Below are 16,824 nucleotides of genomic sequence, written 5' to 3'. Positions count from 1 at the left end.
CCCCATTCTTTCTTTTCAACTATCTCCATACCTAAGAAAGGAAGAAAGATAAAGAAAAAGAAAAGAGAGAAATCCCTGAGTCTAACCTGATTTTCTCTCCAAGTAAGACCACTAATAACGTATAACCAACTGATGACAATAAACATTCATAGCCAAAGAAAACAGCAAAAATCTACCCAGCTCCCGTAGGGGAAATGGGGTATTATTCTCAAGGTTAATTATCAATGATTTGGGGATGAAGAATGTCTTTTGTGGGGCCCAAATAAAAATGGAAATAAATGGCTAAGCAAGCTAGCAATAGCATTTGTGGTCCAATCTCTAAATATTGAAAAATTTCAGGCTTAATAGAAGCCCCGTTTGTAACAGTCTGAAATGCTGGACTAATTGAGGACAGTAGATTCAAAGCTGTCCTGAGAGCAGGCTCTGATGAGGAACATCAGTTGCGGCTGTAATATACAGGATGCTGGAACAGGTGTGTCAGTGTCTCCGCATTCTGGAGGATGAATCCTGTCAGGCTCGATACAGTGTCATTGGTGTCTGGTCCTTTTGTTCTAAAAACATAATTTCTTACAAGCATTATATAGTCCTAAAACTATAAATGTGTGAAGTCTGTGGGATGCACAGATTAATTAAGGATGGTTTTCTGCTTTTTGTATGAGCAGAAGAAAAAGACATTTTTCCATAAGCCAGTCTGGATTGTAAACCAAACTGTAATTTAATTTATCTATGCAATTTAAAAGAATGGCATGATAAGTTTTAAGGAGCCAAGGATTTATTGGCCATGTATAGTTGAAGTTTTGGCTGGAGACACTTTTATGTCTCAGTCAGTCTCAGATCCCTCCACGTGGAGGGATCAACAATTCATATTCCCTGTTCTGTTTGGTCTTCTTGATTTCTCTCCTCTTGTGTGTGGTCAAGATCTTCAGAGGATCTTCCTCTGTCCTATCTGATTTTTATCAGTTTTGATGGGGCCTAGAAGCAAGACTCACAGAAGACTGCTGCTCACTGGCTCGTGATCAGCCAGCTTTCTTACATAACCCAGGCAAAAGAAAAAGGCCAAGTAACATGGTCCTTGCTTCTAGGCTCCTGTTTTGACTTATTTCCTCCCTTTTTTCTGTGATGATCTATTACCTAAAAATGTAAGCCAGGTAAAACTCCTCCTCCCTAAGTTGCTTCTGGTTAGAATGTCTTATGATAGCAACAGAAAAGCAAACAGAACAAAGGACCAAAAGCCCCACTTGATAATGTATACAGTTGGGGCCTCATGGTCACAGGCCAGTTGTTTAGACAGCCTGAGGTACCACTTAGATGCTGTGGACTTGGTTTAAAGGAGTTTATATGTTAGATGCCATAGGCAAAGAGTTCTTGGTAACACTACTTCCGATACAACTTGAGCATCACAGAGAGGGCTAGATTCTAGCCAGTTCGAACCAGGCAGCTCTTACATTCGATGGCAATCTCCATCCTCAACTCTTTTCAGGTGGAGCAGAAACTCTAAGACATGCTGGAGAGAACACTATGGAAAAGAGAGAAATGTCTTACAAACTAGGGACAAAGGGAAAATATTGCTTTAAACCTAAAGAAGTGCATAATGATTAACCCTGTCTTAACCCCGGAACAGAAATAACTTCGGAAAGGCTTGCCGATCAGTATGAAAGAATCTCTCCTCTCACATGACTGAGCTTCTTTCACTTTTCAGTACTACTTTGCGAATCAGCTATTACACAGATTACTCTGTTTTCACATTATTACCATTTAATGAGATGCCCACCATATGCCAGGGAGCAGAAGAGATTAAAAAAAAAATGAACAAGAGGAAACCTTACAACGGGAAGAAATAGACCACGGGGGAAATTTGATGTAAGCAGTGTAGTGGGAAGGACATGTGGGTTTTTCCTCCTAAGCATCCTCAGGCCACAGTGTGCACCAGAATTACGTCATTGTACATTCAGTCTGGACTAGAGAAGGGGAGAATGTTACCACCCTTCAGGAGGAAAGCCTCCCCAGATAAACACCAAAGGGAGACACACCCCTCCCCCACATCACAGTCCCAGCTGAACACAGGAGGGTGAAAATCTGCACATGGCCACTTTGCTGCCCATCCCTGAGAACCACAGAAGGCACGGAACACCCCTCAGGGTGCTGGGGAAGCTGGCCCTGCTATTCGTCCTGCATAGGGAGCTAGGGTGGATGGGACTGATCTGGCTGGCCAGGCATGGACTCCATCAGATGTGGGTCCCCAAAAATGAAACAAACCAAACCTGACTTGTTTGGGTATCACCTAGAGACACAAGAGGCCTTTTCCAGCAGCTGCTTAAATAAATATTACCACCCACAACCTCAAGCCAAGCTGCTAAAATGCCTCTAGAATTTTAAAAAACAAATTCAACTATATTGTTCTATTAAAGTAATCTTTGATGTTTAAATGCTTTAATTTTTAGAGAAATATTACCAATTTTAAAAGTTGATAAGACATATGCCTAAAACATAAATAAGAAATATAGAAAGTAAAAGATAGTTATGCACAATATCAATATTATATGTAAGTATTGACCACTTCTATGAAATGAATAGCCAAATGAATGAAAGTTAGTTACCAATAAAAATTAGCCTTTAGTACAAATACTTTTTAGAGATTAAAAGCATACTGTATAATAACAAGGACTTTATTAAGTCATTTGTATGCCTAAAAACGCCTCAGAAATCTTGACAAAGAGGAAAACCAAGGGGATGGAGGGATGGCCAAAGCGCTTGCCATGCTAGGGTGAAGACCCGAGGAGGCATCTCAGCAAGCACACTAAACCACATATCTGCACATGCAAATTTGCTGCCTGTCTCTGAGATGCACAGGATTAAAAGATCACCCCTCATTTCGCTTTGCATGAGGCTGGCCCTGACATTAACCTTGTGTAGGAAGCCAGGTGCACACTTGTACACACACACACACACACACACACACACACACACACACACACACACACACACAGATACAGGAGAACTAGAAAAATCTACTGCCATCCCTCTCAGAAGCTGACAGCTATTTGTGCTCATGTTAAAATCTACCTCCTTTCTGACAGATATGAAGAAGAACATGAAAGAAATGCTGTCACGCCTGGCAGGCAGAAAACCACAAATCCACATCTTGCACATATATAATATGTTTATAAAATAATATAATATGAACTACGTTATAAAGTCTCAACAAGTTTTAATTTGAAATCACATGGGGAATTAGAAGATACTCATATACTTAAAAATGTATTCAATAATCTGTGAGTTAAATAAGAAATTATGATGGACGTAGATTTCAGTATGAGGGCTAGCTCCATGGCTGTTGAGATGGCTCAGCATGCAAGGCCCTTGTCATGTATCCAAATACAAATGCAAAGAGAGCTAACTCCACAGAGCTGTCCTCTGACTTCCACGTGTGCACTGTGGCATATGAGTTTACACACACATACACAATGTGCATGCATACACACAATAAAAATAAGTTTTACAAACAATGTAAAAAACATTAAGCATGAATGCTAACAAAGTACAAACTGCTTCTAATATATGTGGGATATAACCAAATAAAATTTTAAGTGGACACATTATAGCCTTAAAGTAATATTTTAGTAAACAAGAGAGGCCTTTTGTATTTCCCTGAATCAATTTGTCCAATGATTATATATATATATATATGTATATAAATGCATATGTACACATATATGTATGTATATGCATATACATATGTGTGTGTATTAAATGTCTTAACTATCATATCACACTTGATCAGTTAATAATTTGCAGAGTTTTAATTTTTATTTTCAAATATTAAAAAATAAATTCTGTCTTATGTTATATTACTTGTAGCTATTTTTATAAGTTATAGGCATTTAAAATATGAAAATCACTTGTTTTTATCAGTTATATCATCCCTTTCAAAGAACAAGTATTTAGTTTGATTGATCCACTTTACTATATATATATTTTGAAAAATATTTATTTTTATTTTAACTGTGTGTATGTGGGAAGGGGCACGGGAGTACAAGAAGAGAGCTTTGTATTCTTCAGAGCTACAGCTGCTGGCAGGTGTGAGCTGCCTGATGTGGGCGCTGGAAATTGAACCTGGTCTTCTGCAAGAGCAGTGCATGTTTTTACCTGATGAGCCCTCTCTTCAGCCCTTGCATATGTCTTGTTTAAACGTATTAATTTATATTATCATCTTCATGATATCTTTCTTTTTACTTTATTGGGATGTGTTTTTGTTTTCTTTTTCTAACTTGGGAAGTAGATTTGGTTTGGGTCAGACTACTTCGTCATCTCCCCAATAATCGTTCTGCAGTCTTTGATAAAGTCTGTCTCAATTCACCTACCTAGGCACTAAACAGCATGCCAATTGGTTCAACTTAAAAAAAAGAAAAGTAGTCATCAAAAATTTTATTTTTTCCAAAAAGTTTTATTCTCCCAAGAAAGCAAACAATATCAGAAGAGTTAAATTTTTATCATTTTTAAAATCCACATACTTATTAGAAAAAAAATAAGAATGCAAATTGCCCACAGGAAATCAACCAAAAGCCTTAGTACTTGCAAGTGAGACAGAATTCAGTCTTTCTGGCACAATGAAGTACATCAGTGAGTCTAGCTGCGGTGCTAGAAGGAACAAGCATTGCCTGGACCCTCCCCATGAGCATGACAGCGAGGTGGTCATTGGATTCAGTCATCAACTCCTGGAGGCTGGTCATCAAGGGCTTGCTATGAGCTCACTATGCATTTGAAAGTCAAGGAGCATATCAAGTGGAATAGTCACACCTATGGCTTTTTAATCATCATTTTCAAGCTAATGATAAAAATAAAAGGCGCACTAGACTCCTATGAAATTATCGTCCCCAGGACATATTGAAGGTTTTCAACTTACAGAAGGTTCATTAGAATATAACCCATCATGAGTCTAGGAGCATTTACATCTTCAATATGGGTTCAAAATTTAAAAATAAAAGGGTACATTACTTTGCACTATCCAATATTTTGCTTCGATTCTTGATATAACATCTATGTTCATTGATTCCACTGAGTTCAAAGAAATCGTAATGTAAGAGTAGGACATTATGACAGGCGGATCTGGGCCCACGGGTTCTGCTCAAACTATGGCACTAACCAAGGACAATACGGTGAAGTAAACATCGAACCCCTACCCAGATCTAGGCAATGGACAGGACATTCTCCACAGTTGAGTAAAGAGTGGGGATTCACTTTCACATGAACTCTGGTGCCCCATATTTGACCATGTCCCCTGGATGGAGAGGCCTGGTGGCACTCAGGGGAAGAATAGCAGGCTACCAAGAAGAGACTTGATACCCTATGAGCATATACAGGGGGAGGAGGTCCCCCTCAGTCACAGTCATAGGGGAGGGGAATAGGGTGAAAGTGGGAGGGAGGGAGGAATGGGAAGATATAAGGGATGGGATAACAATCGAGATGTAATATCAATGAATTAATAAATAAATAAATTTTAAAAACTACAATTGAAAAGAAAGAAAGAAAGAAATCATAGTGTAAGAAGGAAGGGTCATCACCAAAGAAGAGAGTATTAAAGGGTACTGGTTATGAAGTCAGATGAGCTGCCCACAACAAGCCGGGCTCTTTCCCAGCCTTGGTATTCTGTGATCCATTGAGGCACGCTCCTCATGTAGCAGAGAAGGGGTCTGGGAGATTTGGGATTGGAAACCTCACACCAGTGTTTCTGTGGATTCAGCAGCAGCAATTGCATGGGCTTTTTGCTGTGGCTGTAAGGAAATTAAGGAGTTAATGATATTACTGTTTAGTGTGTGTTTTTTCTGAAGATCCCCAAACCTTGATTGTCTCTATAGCTGAGAAACATTACTGAGTATAAATTAATAATCTTCCCCTGATATGTATCTGAGTATGTCTATCAAGATTTGAATAAGCATTTAAATCAATCATAAATGCAAAATAAACTGGTTAAAAGCCAAATCAGCCAGCCCAATGTAATTTCCCTGGTGTCTTGTGTTCTTTCTTTGTTTTACATTAATAGGAAAAGAAACATAAAAATATCAGCTTTGAAGATCTTTCCATTTTATCATCTTAATTAGTCCAGCTGTATTGTTTAAACATTCTAGTCAGTCTGAGAAAAGATGGGGATAAGACACATTTTCTTAGCTAGGACCATATGACAAGAAATTGGCAGGTTCTATAAATGAATCAACACAGTCACCACTCCTCTGAATTTTGAAACAGTTGTGGGTCTATTGGGTCTATGTAACAGTTTCAGAGAGCTACAGGTAATTGATGGTTGCTTAGTGAAGGAGAGTCAGGTCCCCTCCTACCCAGACACAAACTCCCTGATAGATTATCCAGTCCCAAGTGGCCAGTTCTAAACACATGTACACATAGCAACACTAAGTGAACTTGGTAGTGTGTGTCTGTCTCTGTGTGTGTGTGTGTGTGTGTGTGTGTGTGTGTGTGTGGTGTGTGTGTGTGTGTGTGTGTGTATGTGTGAAGAATAGTTACAGAAGAAAAGGTCATAAATTTGAGGGGGATATGGATAAGGAAAGGAGGGGGTAGAAATTATGTAAATATAGTACTTAAATATAAAGTTCTCAAAAATAAAAAATTACGTTAATGAAATATGTGCACTTATTAGTGGATATCAGATATGGTGGGAGTTTGTTGTTGTTGTTTGTTTTTTACAGCCAAAACTATAACTGTGAACTGTAAAACAAACTTTATGCATCAGTTTTCATGAGAGTGGGATCAGAAGTATGAACTTAGAGACAATTGCTGACATACTTTTCAAAATTAATTTGAAAAAATACATGGGTATTTCATATTTTGCCTGCATGTGTGCCTGTGTGCTACATGTGTGTCTGCTGTCAGCATAGGCCTGAAGAAGGCATCAGCTCTTCTGGAACTTTCTTTACAGATGGTTGTGGGTGCTGAGAATAAAACCAGGCTCGTCTGCAAGAACAAGATTTTACCACTAAGTCATCTCTCCAGCCCCTGATAAAACTTTTTTTTAAAAATCTTTTTATTGTTTAATTTTTAATTTAACTTAAAAATTGTAGTTCTTGCAACAATATGTCTACAATCTGAGGTGGGTAAAACAAACTTCTCTTTAACGACCTCTCTGGAGAGTGCCCACTTTCGTTACGTTTTGTGCGTTCATTGTTAGGTATTAAAAATAGATCAACAGTTGACTGGTAGCACCTTCGTCTAGACCTGGACAGTTTGCTTACTTACTGAGAAAGAAAGCACCTGGTGAACTTCTTATTAGCACAGCACAGGCCTATTTTATTTAAGTGTTTTATATGTGTACACACACACACACACACACACACACACACACACACACACACACACACACATTCTTCTGCTTTTCTGCGGCAGCCTCTGCCTTCAAGAATCCGGTAGCCATCCACTACCCTGGTGAACTTCATTTCATCATGGACAAGAAAGCCAACATCTGGAACATGTCGGTCATCATTCATGTGGATTATGGCACATCCATGCTGACCACTCCCTTGTGTGCAAGGTGGGCATCATCGCCTCTGCTCGAGCTGGGGAGACACACTTCACCACCATGCGCCAGGAGTGCTGCATCACCATCAAGTCCACCACCATTATTTCCCTTTTCTATGAGTTCTCCTCAAACAACTTAAAATTCTGTAAGCAGAGCAAGGATGGTGCCGGATTCTTCATCAACCTAATTGAAATGTGGATTTCTCCTCAGAGGTGACAGCTGCTCTGCAAGTCACCGATGGAGCTCTGGTAGTGGTGGACTGTGTGTCTGGTGTGTGTGTGTGTGTGTGTGTGTGTGTGTGTGTGCGCGCGCAGATAGTGACTGTGCTGTGGCAGGCCACTGCTGAGTGCATCAAGGCTGTACCAATGAACCATTCCTTGCTTGAGCTGCAACAGGAGCCTGAGGAGCTCTACCAGACCTTCCAGTATATCATCAAGAATGTCACCGTCATCATCTCCACCTATGGCAAGGGTGAAAAGGAGCTGATAGGCAATGTGATTGTCACCGTCCTGGACAGGGTCGGTTTTGTCTCTGGCCTGCATCACTGGGCATTCACTCTGAAGCAGTTTGCAGAGATGTATGTAACTGAGGGCGAGGGCCAGCTGCAGACAGCTGAGCTGGTCAAAATGTAGAGGATGTGATGAAGAAGCTGTGGGGAGACTGGTACTTTGACCCAGCCAATGGCAGGCTGAGCAAGTTGGCCAATAGCCCTGATGGGAAGAAACTGCCCTGCACTTTCTTCCAGCTCATCCAGACTCCATCTTCAAGGTGTTCGACACCGTTATGAACTTCAGGAAGGTGGAGACAGCCAAGCTGATCAACAAGTTGAGTATCAAGCTGGACAGCAAGGACAAGGACATAGAGGGCAAACCACTACCCAAGGCTGCGCCGTGCCGCTGGCTGCCTGCTGGTGACACCCTGCTTCAGATGATCACGATCTGTTTGCATGATCATTTACTGCACAATAAGGCCCTCTCATGATGGGTGTTTCCAAGATGGTGCCAACTTCAGACAAAGGCTGCTTCTATGCCTTTGCTAGTGTGTTCTCCAGGGTAGTGTCCACAGGCCTGAAGGTCTGGATTATGGTCCCCAACTACACCCCTGGGAGGAATGAGGGCCTGCACCTGAAGCCCATCCAGAGAATCATTCTGATGATGGGCCACTACGTGGAGCCAAGCGAGGATGTGCCCCACGGAAACATTGTGAGGCTGGTTGGAATAGACCAGTTTCTTGTGAAGACCGGGACCATCACCACTTTCGAGCATGCTCACCATATGTGAGTGATGAAGTTCCTTGTCAGCCCTGTCAGGTGGCGGTGGAGGCCAAGAACCCAGCTGACCTGCCCAAGCTGGTGGAGGGGCTGAAGTGGATGGCTAAGTGTAGGGTATCATTGGAGAGTCTGGGGAACATATCATTGCTGGTGCGGGTGAGCTGCATCTGGAGATCAGCCTCAAGGACTTGGCAGAAGACCACACATGCATCCCCATTAAGAAATCCAACCCTGCTGTCTTATACAGGGAGACAGTTAGTGAGGAATCAAACATGTTGTGTGTGACCTGGTCCCCCAACAAGCACAACCTGCTGTACATAAACGTCAGGCCCATCCCTGATGCCTACCTGCCTGAGGACATTGACTAGGGTGAAGTGTGTGCCTGCCAGGAGTTCAAGGTGCATGTGTGCTACCTAGCTGAAAACTATGAGTGGGATGTTGCTGAAGCCCGTAAGATCTGGTGCTTTGTGCCCGATGCTACTGGCCCCAACATTCTCACCGACGTCACCAAGGCCTCGCTCTGGAAGGCTCTGCCCTTTCTGGACCACAGATGGAATCCATACACTGGAGGCCTCTGTTGGCCTCAGGGGCATTGAGAAATGCTTCCCAGCCTCTCAGCCTTTCCTCTTGAGGTCTCCTTTACCTGTAGTCCCATCCCAGGCTTGAGCAGTGATCTGACGGCCACCAAACCACCTTGCATCAAGAGTTTGAACACAATAATCAGCTTCCTTTGGTTCCGTGAAGGACACAGATGCCACACCATCTAGGGTGTCTATCAAATAGAAGGAGCTTCCTAATCTGTCCAAACTTTGAACATTCTACTCACAGGTCTTCTCTGATTTCATTCAGCACCAATGGATCATCCTCAAAATCCAAGGGGTGAAACATATCTTTTGAGGATGACAACTCGCTCATGGCACATCCGGGATGGTCCAGCTCTCCTTTCAAGTCTCCAATCCAACTGCTTTTGTTGCAGAGACAACTTCTTCTTATACTCTTTGCACTTGTTCTCTTTTGAGGCATCCTGATCGTCATTCACCTGGAATTTTGTCACCTTGACATGCAATTTGTAGCCTCTAATTTCACCTTCATCCAAAAGTTTTAGTGCAGTTTCCACCGATTCTTTCTTAAGATAACAGCAAAGCCCATCTCCTTTAAGATTTCCTTGATCATCATAATAAAGTTTGACCTTGGGGATCTCTCATCATAATGCCAAATTTGAACATAAGCTGTATCAATTCATCCACTGTGATATCTGGAGGCAGACCTGACACATATACATTGGTATTTCTGTCTTCTTCAATGGGGGACCCATCCTGATTTGGCCTTTCTCTTCTCTGTTTGGGGTCAGTGGTTTTCAGGGTTTCTTTTTGTGGTACTACAGTCTTGGTGTTGGTGTCCTGAATGAGATCAAGGACAGTGGCCGGCTTCCAATGGGCCACTAAGGAGGGTCATCTTTTGTGAGGAACATGGTGGCATGAGTGTTGGTGTTCACGATGTGACTCTGCATGCTGATGCCATCCATCAAGGTGGTAGACAGATCATTCCCACATTGTGCCCTCTGCTTCTAGGCCAGTGTGTTGATGGCCCGGCCAAGCCTTATGGAGCCTATCTGCCTGATGGAGATCCAGTGTCCCGAGCAAGTGGTGGGTAGCATCTATGGCATCCTGATCAGGAAGCGTGGCCATGTGTTCGAAGAGTCCCAAGGTGGCTGGTACCCCCCATGATCCTGGTCAAGAAGTATCTGTCTGTCAAGAGTTGTTTGGTTTCTCTACTCCAACACTGGAGGCCAGGCTTTCCCCTAGTGTGTGTTTGACTACTGGTAGATCCTGCCTGGAGGCCCAATTAACAACAGAAGCCACCCCAGCCAAGTTGTGCCTGAGACTCACAAGCACAAATACCTGAAACCGCACAAATTCGTGGACAAACTGTAGTCAGCCTGGTACTGCCACACACTACACAGAGTCCGCCCATCAGAAGACACCTTGAGACTGTCCCCCATGTTGCTGCTCTGAAGGCTGCTGGGGCCACCCTACCATTGCTCAGCACTAACATTTGATGTCAATTCTATGTATTTCAAAATTACAAGACAGCAGGGTGATTCCCTCCTGAAAGCTGGACTGGCTGGTTGTGGGGTGGGTAGGACATAGCTCTTTATCATCTTCAAAGGGAAACACACAGATGTCCAAAAGTGTGAATAAATTCATTCAGAGGTGTGTATGTGTGTTTCCTGATTACAGACACTGAAAGCCAGTAATTACATTTGCTTGAAATCCTGAAATGAGTTAATGTATCACACTAATAAATCATATACAAGGTACTGTTATTCTAGCAATGTCAGAATCCCTTTATCAATTAAGATAATTTACTACACTAATATTCAAGGGACAAAAATATTATTATCTCTCTAGAAGAGAACAATGATTTTTTAAAAATTAACAACCATCTCCATTAAGATTCTTTAAAACAACAAAATAAAATTTTACTTAACACAATAAAAAACAGTTATTCAGAGAACAGCTAACATTAAGTTGATAGTGAAACACTTTGTTATATGTAAGATAAAAATAAACCCAGAATCAACACTATTAATGTTATTCAACACTGGCAGGTAAATCTTAGCCAAAGAAATAGAGAAAAGAAAGAAAAACTTTAAATATTAGGAACAAAAAAAAAATCAATTATCAAAGCATAGACCGAATGCCACTTATTGTCCATCTGTCCATGTTAGGAGTGACTCTTCATGCTTAAATTATAGGATCCACCTTTAGTCTTAGAAGATTTTGGACCTGAGATATAAATTCTGTTGTTCCTTACTACCTGACTTAGGGGACAAAAACAGCAGACACTTGGGTCTGAGTCTCCCTATATGGGTTCTTTGCAGCGTGAGTTTTAAGTCTACTATGGAAATGGATTAAACAGCTAAATAAAGTTGATGGATTCTACATAAAACAAAGTTTTCCGGACAAAGGTCTCCTCATGACCTTTAGTGTACTGCTCCAAATCAGAATACTTAAAAGGAAGTCCTGGGTACAATGCTCCCAAACATATCAGGCCATAGGGAACCTCCCCCTCTCTTTCGTGAGCTTTTTCTTGGGAGTGAGGGTCAGTGTTCCCTTAAACACACTTTGAGAAACACATCTGGGCTTGTCCCTCATTTCACTGGTAAGTGATCTGAGGTCTGGAGACAAGAGATGGTTTGCTGAAGGACCTTGGGTAAACCCATAAACAGGCAACTCACAGCCTGGCTCTGCTCATACAGTTCTTGCTTGGCCACAGTGCTCTTCCTCACTCAGAAATTATTCCCTCAAGGTTCAGAGGGCCTAAACCCCCAGACAATGTGGCAGGAGGGGTGTTTCCTCCTGTGTCCTCTCCCTTGGCTCTCGTACAATGTCTCCAAATGGCCATTCCTCTGTATATACACATGCCTGTGTCCTATTCTCCTGTTCAATAGGACTGCAGCCATTTTGAATCAGAAACCAACCATATGACCTCCTTTTACCTTAATCATCCTTTTGAAAGGCCGACCATCAAATAAAGTTATACTCCCAGTTACCAAGGGTAAGGCTTCAGCATACAACTTGGGTGGTAGCCAACCAGTAGCTGTTTTCTAATGCCCACAGTAGCCTTGCCATTCTCAGGTGCATCACATATCTCGCAGAGCATGGCCGATATCCTGAATATCATATATCTGCATTATGATTCATAACAGTAGCAAGATTACAGTTGTGAAGTAGCAACATAATAATTTTATAGTTAAGGGCTCACAACAACATGAGGGACTGTATTAAACGGCTGCCGCATTAGGAAGGATGATAATAATCACTATCTTAGGGTATTTGATCATGATATCTTTCTTTCTTCCAATCTATGAGGAATTTAAGAGCAGAGACTATGTTGATATGACTATCAAATAGTTCAGCTAGTAGAATTTGCTGAATACTTAGTGAAGGTGTGTTGAGCACATGGCTTGTGAAGCCAGGGGAACTTTGCATTCTATATAACAGTATGGTCCTTGAAATAAATAGAGATAATAACTACCTCCCATGGTTTTTGTGAAAATTCAATAAGATACATCCTTGGCAAACTGCCTAGCACATAAACAGAGCTCCATAAATGTTAATTGAATCTGAGGCTGTATCTTCTCCCTAGATGTCCATAAAAACTAATTAATAATACTGATTGCAAATGCTTCTAATTAAATTGCTGTATAAAACAATATGAATGAGGCCCTTAACCTAGTCCACACAGGTACAAGAAAGATTTGCCACCAACAACAATATTCTGTAACTTTTATTATATAAGTTGAAGTCAATTTTGACTCTAAGTAATTGAAAGCCTCTTGGTCAAAGATTTAATTTCTTTTTCACCTGCTGTGGAGAACATCATGTGACTTCTTTTAGGCAAAGTGTTGAACAATATACACACCCCTGTACCCTCTAAGGTATGGAATGCCGGACCAGTTGTATTTTTTCAGACATTTCTGGCTTTGGTGCTACAGTTAGCAAAGAAGAGTGACACACCTTGATGTTATTTCAGGAAAATCTTCTTCTATAGTTTTGATCAGAGTTAACATACAAGGTGAAAGATATCAATTTCAGGTCATAGTCATGATCTCTGGAGGCTAGAACCCTATCTATTTCATGTATCAGAGCTATCTGGTCTACCACCCTAATAGAGCTGGATGGCAATACACTGCACACAGCTCAGGTTAATTGGTTGGTGACAAATGGCTTTGTAGATCCATCCCCAAGTTTTCAGTGGGGCTCCACTTCCTTTAGGCTGTCCCCAGCCTATGACTGAGCATACAGAGATTACTAGTTACAGATCTACTTCTGTGAAGAACAGGGCTCCTTTTCAGTGGCCTTGGTTCAAGAAATACTCATCAGACTGGCTAGAACTTTCATAAAACCATGATGTAGTCTGAGGTCTTGTTGCCGAAGACCCCCTTCATTATTTCAGGGAAGTCCAACCTATATCTCAGTCTGCAGGTTTTATCTATCTCTTTTTTTCTCATTACTGGTATTTTATACTATCAGTCACCTGCCTATCTAACTCCATGTTTCATATTCTGCCCAGAAGGCCTGAAGTAGCAATCACACTCTGAAGCTCAGTCACTGCAATCGATAAGCATTTTCCTCTTGTTCATATGTGTTTGAGTTGACTGAGACAAACTCCCAACTCAGCCTCGGCTCTGAGTAAGGCTAAGATCGTATTAGCTGGGGTTGCACATGGATCACAGGTGGCTTAGCTTCTCACAGAATCGCCTAGGCTGAGCTCAGTTAGGAAGCTCCGGTTTGGAGACATCCAAGTCTCCATCCTCAAATTTGTGCATTCAGTATTCTCTAAAGAAGAAGCTTCCATGTTCTCCGGATTCTCATGCCATGGCCTGGAAAGAACATAAAATCATGTGCAGTGTTTTCTAGCAGTCCATACAAGTCAAAAGGCCAACCCAGACTTGACTGGGGAAACAAATCCGACTTCTTACTGGAAAGAGCTGCAAAGCCACATTGCAGCAGGCATGGTGACAGGGTGGGGTAAGGAAGTTCAATCATTATTGTATCAATCTCACATTCTGCTTCTCAGCATTCTTTCAGATGCATAGGCCATGCGCAGTTCACACATTCACCTTGGCCTTTGGTCAGGCCTCTGATCAGCATGTCTGGACACTTGGCTGCCCATCACAGAGAACTGCCATCTCCTGCATGCAGCTCCTGGCTGCTGGGAGACAGGGCAAGTGGTAAACCCCACCCACTGGAGCAACTTCCAGCTCTAAGCTTGCTCCGGGGGAACTTGAAAAGCTTTGCTGAGTGCAACGGGTCTCTTTTCCGTCTGTTCGCTGTCACCTTGCATCAGTTTCAGCTCAGAATGCTGAACGAAAACAGGCTACACCCGCATTTGAACTCAACCATACTTTTCCAAGGAGCAAACTGACAATTAGGACCAGGGCCGGCATCAAAAAAGAGCAACCCAGCATGAAGTCTGTCTAATTAGTCATATGAGCAGAGAGCTTCCCCTCCACTTCCTCAACAGCCTACGCTTGTCCGATCTCATAGGGACCCCTTGCTCCCTGACACATTATTGAAAGGGAATTGGGAACAGATAGGTACATGTTAATATCCTGCGTGTCCCTTGCTTGTTATTGATATGTCCCTTTAAGAGTTACACATGGATTTCTTTTTGGTCACTTGAGCTGGGGAATGAGCATTTGAATTATTCTACAGGAGTTCTCCAAGAAGAAACCGCTGCTTTTGGACTCTGGGGCTTTTATACTTTGTCTCATGTTAATGAGAAACTGAGCAAGAAGAAGAATTCGGTATGAAGGCTAGACATGGACTGCTAATCCTGGCGACTGGGTTGTTCAGCTTCTGTGTTTGCTGATTCTTTTTGTCCTCTTAAAAAGTCCAAGAGCTACCACCAAAGGTCAGCTGGCCTGTCGTAAGAAAAGATTAGGAAGGACATTGGAGCAGTACCTTGATGAGGTAGCTCTGGGTGCTAAAGAAAAGGTCCTCTGCTTTTGAGGGTTCATTAAGAAGCGGATCTAGAGGAAGCCAAGCCTTGCACCAGTATTCAACTTGCTATCAGCTGGATTCTCACAGCCGCATGGCTGGACCTTCCACTGTATGTCTGTGCATTTTCAGATTTGGCTTTTAGACAAGTCATCTCTCTCTCTCTCTCTCTCTCTCTCTCTCTCTCTCTCTCTCTCTCTCTCTCTCTCTTCAGGTGATTCTCAACCCAAGGACACTGGCTACATGACCATTAGTGTAATTTTAGTCACTTATTTTCCAATTTGGAGTTCAAGCCAACCTTGTAGAACACATCTGTCTTTATTGGAACCACAGGCGCACTTTAATTTCCTCATTTAAGTATTAAGCAAAGACATATACATCGCCCTGCGGCTTGGCAAATACAAGGCAGAACACAAGCACTGCTTCTCCCTCTGGCCTCCCTTCCCTTGCCAGCTGGATAAAGTCTTGTGACAAACCCACTCTGTCCGTTTTTGCCCTCCATTAGTTAACTGTGTTGCAAGCTCTTAGCCAATTTTTTTTTTTTAGATCTTTAGGAAGTTCTCTCAGACAACAAACCCAAACTATCTCCTCATGCCTCTAATACCCATGTAATTTCCTCCCAAGGCCATCTCACCTGTGGGGTCTTAAAGATAATGTCTATGTTGTATAAATTGTGTAGCCTGAGACAACTTCATATCTTCGCTCTTTATTAGGAAGAAAGAGAAGATGGAACAGGAAGAGAGAAAACAAAACTTAGTTATCCTGCAAAAGACATCAGGAAACTTGTTCACGATGCTGCCCGTTGTTTAGTGAAAGGTGGGCAGCCTGAACCTGACAGAGCAGTTGATTCCAAGGTGATGACAGACTGTCATCAAGTTGTGTGGCAGCAGGGGCCCTCAAGGACACATTTGAGTGAAGCTCTGAGGTATCCACATGGTTTTCTGCATTTTGACCCTGATCCCTTCTTCTGGCCCCTGACGGTGACCCATGCTTGGAACTTCTCACACCAGCCACTCCCATTTGAGTGTCAGCCACTGGGCCTCAGGTGCTCTCCCGCAATCTGCTGTCAGCCTCTGAGACTCTAATCAAATGTTCTCTGGAAAATCACCAATTAGCTCTCTAATCTCCAAATCTAATGACTCCTTGAGCGCTTGTCACTGCTGGACACCCTTTATGGGTTTGAAATGCCCTCTTCCCGTTAACTTGCTCTTCCATTGTCCCTCTCCTTTAGCAAGCTTAGCTCACCTGGCTTCCAGCTTTTGTCCCCTGAGAACTGCCTTTCGATGGAGCAATGTACTTGAAAATGTCTTGGTATGTGGGGTGTGTTAGCAGTTGAAGAACTGATTAGGAATTCAGGCCTGGGTAGGAGGCATGGGATGTGTATATGTGACAGGCACTTCTATAGTGTCATTTAAACCTATATTGAAGTCTGTGTTCTTTTGTATAATAGCTGTTAAGATCGCCCTTAAAACTTTGGAAGAAGTGAAGTACATGACAGGGCTAGCTAGAGGGCTTTCATG

The 16,824-nt window shown here is 42.2% G+C and overlaps 2 pseudogenes across 2 annotated transcripts; one reads left to right on the top strand and one right to left on the bottom strand.

Moving 5' to 3' along the window:
- Positions 1–7,448: 7,448 nt before the first annotated feature.
- Positions 7,449–10,729, top strand: LOC311598411 (elongation factor 2-like; annotated as a pseudogene). The gene is made up of 2 exons: positions 7,449–9,307; positions 10,184–10,729. The product of its transcript is annotated as an elongation factor 2-like (transcript).
- Positions 9,333–10,147, bottom strand: LOC311597504 (17S U2 SnRNP complex component HTATSF1-like; annotated as a pseudogene). Its single transcript has one exon. The product of its transcript is annotated as a 17S U2 SnRNP complex component HTATSF1-like (transcript).
- Positions 10,730–16,824: the final 6,095 nt, after the last annotated feature.

Source organism: Acomys minous (genome assembly GCF_964271855.1).
Source record: "Acomys minous genome assembly, chromosome: 5".
In the NCBI taxonomy this organism is placed as follows: domain Eukaryota; kingdom Metazoa; phylum Chordata; class Mammalia; order Rodentia; family Muridae; genus Acomys; species Acomys minous.
This window is presented reverse-complemented; position numbering and strand designations above follow the sequence as displayed.